Source organism: Trichechus manatus, unplaced genomic scaffold, assembly GCF_000243295.1.
Source record: "Trichechus manatus latirostris isolate Lorelei unplaced genomic scaffold, TriManLat1.0 scaffold00053, whole genome shotgun sequence".
Lineage (NCBI taxonomy): Eukaryota > Metazoa > Chordata > Mammalia > Sirenia > Trichechidae > Trichechus > Trichechus manatus.
In genome coordinates, this window is record NW_004443989.1 from 3,398,503 (window position 1) to 3,403,021 (window position 4,519).

Genomic DNA, 4,519 nt, shown 5'->3' on the forward strand with positions numbered 1-4,519 from the left:
ATGATAAACATAATGGGGAAGATTGAGTCAGATAAAGAGTGATGGGGACTTGAGCAGGGTCTGGCATATGCTGGATACAAAGCAAACATATGACTGAATAAAAAGTTTCTTTTATGTAATCCTGGTGGTTGTCATGAAGGTGTATGCTATGGCTTGAATTGTGCCCCACCCAAAAAAAGCTATGTTGGAAGTCCTAATCCCTGTGCTTGTGAATGTGACCCTGTTTGGAAATAGGGTCTTTGAAGATGTTATCATTTAGGTTTATATGACGACATACTGGAGTAGGGTAGTCTTAATTCTATATGACTTGTGTCCTTGTAAAAGAGGAGAAGATGCACAGAGACAGGGAAACAGAGAAGGATGCCATGTGATGCTGCAGCTGCAAGCCAAGGAATGCCTGAAGCTACCAGAAGCTGGGAGAGATGCATGGAACAGATTCTCCCTCAAAGCCTCAGAAGTAATCAACATGGCCAACACACTGATCTGGACTTCAAGCCTCCAGAACTGTGACACAGTACATTTCTGTTCTTCAAAGCCACCCAATTTATGGTATTTTGTTACGGCAGCCCTAGGAAGCTAATACAGTACATATAACAAAACAGATTTCTAATCCCAAACTTCTGCCTGTCTTGGTTCAAGAAAGACACTGATCCATATTCCCAATAGAATGGGGACAGTTGGTTGTAATGGCATTTGTCTTATATTTAAAGGAAATCAGTCCATCTCATGTGGTTCAATGCACTTTCAAATGTTAGTTTACTCATCCTTGAATCAGTTCAGTGATGTAGGTATCATCATCCCCATTTCACAGACGATGAGTTGAGGCTCAAGTACTGAATGGTTTGCTCAGGATCACAGAGCTATTGAGTCAGGATTAAACTGCACATAGGTCAATCACAAAACGAGGGCCGTATGCCTACAAAGAGTCATCCTGGGGGCTTCTACACAAAACGAACGTGCAGCCTCTTGGCCAGATGAGTTGCCAAGTCTCCCTCCTCATCAGCTTCTTCCTGCAAAGGTGCCCCAGCTTCTTCTTGCTGGCTGTTTTCAACTTATTAGAGGCCACCCTTTTATGTAATCCTCATAGCTACCCAAGGTAATTCATCTGCTGCCCTGCATTTGGCTCATCTCATCTCTTTTATCCAAAACCTGATTATTGTTTTGTTTTTGGTTCTACTTATGAAGAAGCATGAACAAGACGTAGGAAATGAGTTGCGTGACAGATAAGCTAGAAGAGAGGCCCCCTTCCTTGTAATTGGCCTTTGAGGTCTTTAATGATTTTGGCCAAACCTGAAATAACTATGTAGGAGGGGCTTTCAGGGAATTTATCCTCCAAAAATTCAGCCAGTTCTTAGAGGTATTGGAGGACTGGCTAATTCTGAGAACTCGCTGGCTCAGGAAATGGTAAGATGGGGAAAGGTTACATTTAGGGTGACCACTTATCCTGGTTTATCCAGGGCTTTCCTGGTTTTAGCATTGGAAGTCTCATATCCCAAGGCACCCCTCTGTCCCAGGCAAATCAGGGTGTCTGGCCACCTAGTTAGGTTGCGGAGAGGTGGGCAGATGAGAAAGGGGAGGAAAATCCCCCTGCAGACTTTTCAATGCAGCAAACTTGTACCTGTCATCTATTGTATGTTGCTGCTGTATGAACCAGACTCACCTCTGTCTCTCAAAGTTCAATACAGTAGAGGTAAGAGATACATTCTGAAAGAAATGCAAAACAATATGGCTTGTAATTTATGAAATGCATGAATCAAGTCTATGGGGGATGCACTGACGGTGAGGTGCTTGGTCATCAGAATTTGCATTCAGCTATAACTAGTGACAGCGAGGAGGAGAGGCAAAGGAGACCAGCTTTCTGAATGCCAGTCGCATGCCCCAGTCCTCCACAGGCACCTTCTACTATCGATGGGAATTCATGTAGTTTTCAGATTTGGCTGTTACAAAAATTGGTACTCCGAAAATTTTATTACCTGTCATTTGGTGAACATACGTACACATTTCTATTAGGTCTATGACCATACCATCCTGAATGTGCCCTACTTCATCCAATCTTGGAAGATAAGCAGGGTCGGGCCTGGTTAGTATTCGGATGGGAAACCATCTGAGAATACCAGGTGCTATATGGAACTTGCTATGATTCGGAATCAACTCCGCAGCAATGGGTTCGTTTTTTTTGGTTTTTGGATATGCAGCTCTGGTGGCACAATGGTTAAGCTCTCAGCTGCTAACTTTAAGGTTGGTGGTTCAAACCCATCCAGTTGCTCCGAGGGAGAAAGACTTGGCAATCTGCCCCCATAATGATTACACAGAAAACCCTATGGGGCAGTTCTACTCTGTCCTATAGGGTCGCCATGAGTCAGAATTGACTCGATGTCACACAACAACAACAACACACATTCCCTGGGTTTGTTTTATACCATAGAGTTTGCATGTCTATGCCAGACACTTGCCTGTTTATTAATAAAATAGAAGCTTTGTCCCATCTGGTTATATGCATACCCCCTTAACCAGAACTCCTGAGGGAAGAAGCATTGAATCATGGACCCAAATCTCAACAAGGCAAAAGTAGAAGGGCTGTTCAGAGGGGCACGACATTACCGATAAATGAGGAGATGGGCAAGATTCTGGGAAAATTTACCTCCAACCTGGGTCAGAAAATCCAGCTCATTATTACTTCATCATGTTTTGATTAATACTTAATATCATAATGAATCACTCCCATTAAACTATTCTTCTATGTTTCCCCTGCATAATGCCTTAAATAGAAATAAATTGCAACATTAGTTAACTGCATTACATCATGTGAATTTTAAACACCACAACTTGGGGGAAATAAAGCTTTATTAGGAGCCGAGTTACAACTCTGCATTAGACAAAGCTGCAGATATTTTTGGAAAGCATCGGCTATTCGAACTACTGAAAGGAAATCAGTTTTCTTTGAATTCTCCTCATGCTGTGTGGTTTTCACGATGTCACTGCCAATATTTCAAGGCCCTGTCTATGACATAAAGCAAGGGTATTGTTGATCTTGGCTCTTGAAGTTGGGGGATGGTAAGTGGTGCTGGGGTTTGGAGTTTGATGAAGTGGAATCTGAAGTAGATCGCACCATGCAAAAAATAAAGAGGTTCTCAGTCAGAGTAGCACTCTGAGCTGAATTTGGAGAAGACAGCTATGTGTATTTTGTTACATCCAATCTTTGAAAGTCTTAGTTTTGGAGTGTGGATCATTGAATATTCTCAGTGTAGGACAGCATGAATTCTACTCATTTAACGGATAATTTGTCAAAATATCAAGAAAATGAAATTCAGAGTCAGTTAAACTTCTATTTCTAACTTATGACTGTGGGTAAGTTTCTTGACTTTTTTGAGCAGGCTACCATGTACAGTTGTACAATTTGCTCACTGCAAAAAGTTTCCCAGATAAAAGGGCAAGTGGAAGCTGAAATCCTGAGTGTACCCCATTCATCAAGCCATGGAGCTGTGCCTACCGTGGGTCTAAACAGTCACTGTATGGGCTTGTAGTGGCCCTGACTCTGAGCCTCAGTTTCCTTACCTGTAAAATAGCGATAGAATCATGAACTTGACACAACTGCTGTGAGAATTTTAAAAGATCTCACAGATAAAGGGCACAGCACACTGCCTGAGACCTTACACATATCTGTCTGTCATCTTTTTTGCTTTCTCAAATGTGATCTGAGAATAGAATATACCCCAAGAGTGTCACAGGCTGATCTCTTACATTTGAGAGTCTCCTGTTCCCTTTAGCTGACAAGGAGGACCTCTCTGAAGTAGTGTGGACAGATATCTGATGCCAAATGGCTGAGTTCAGGGTAGCAGGCTAGTATTCCCTACTTGCTGTGTCCTGTCCAAGCTAAACAAGGGTCAAATTTTCCTTGGCCTTACCTAGTTATATACCCAATTGTCCTCTATTCACTTTTATAATCACCCATTCATTTAACAGATATTTACTGAGTTCCTGCTATATGTAATCCTTGTCCTGGGGGATAGGAAACATAGTTGTGAACAAGATAGGGAAGGCATCTCCTTTTTTTTTTTTGAGGGGGGGAGGTTAAAACATGGAGGAAGTTTATCACTTTATAGATCTATTCATAAAATGGCCTCTGATGGGGGTTGCTTTGTTATAAAAGCAATATATTGAGTATCACAGGAATTTGGGGAACTGGAAAAAATATTGCTTAGAATCACATAGCATATTATTCTCCTATCTGTGGATATGATGATGGCTGTTAAACGATAATGCTTATCAAAGAAGATTCATGTAAATCAAGACACGTATTATAACAAATAATAATTGAAAATAGTTTTGTGATTCTACTGAGAAACGTGAGGCTTAAAAATAAGAACTGAGCCTGGCTCTAACCAAAAGGCCAAATTGACTGTTTTAGTTCAATTTCTACTCAGTGGATTAGATCCTAAATATTCAATCTAATCCAATTACAACACCTGAACCATTACAAACACTGATGATAAGATAACCATATCAGTTCAACTCTTCA

General features: G+C 41.2%; 1 pseudogene; it reads left to right on the forward strand.

Annotated features, from left to right (window-relative positions):
* The first annotated feature begins 2,010 nt into the window (after window positions 1-2,010).
* Window positions 2,011-2,129, forward strand: LOC111820859 (uncharacterized; annotated as a pseudogene).
* Window positions 2,130-4,519: the final 2,390 nt, after the last annotated feature.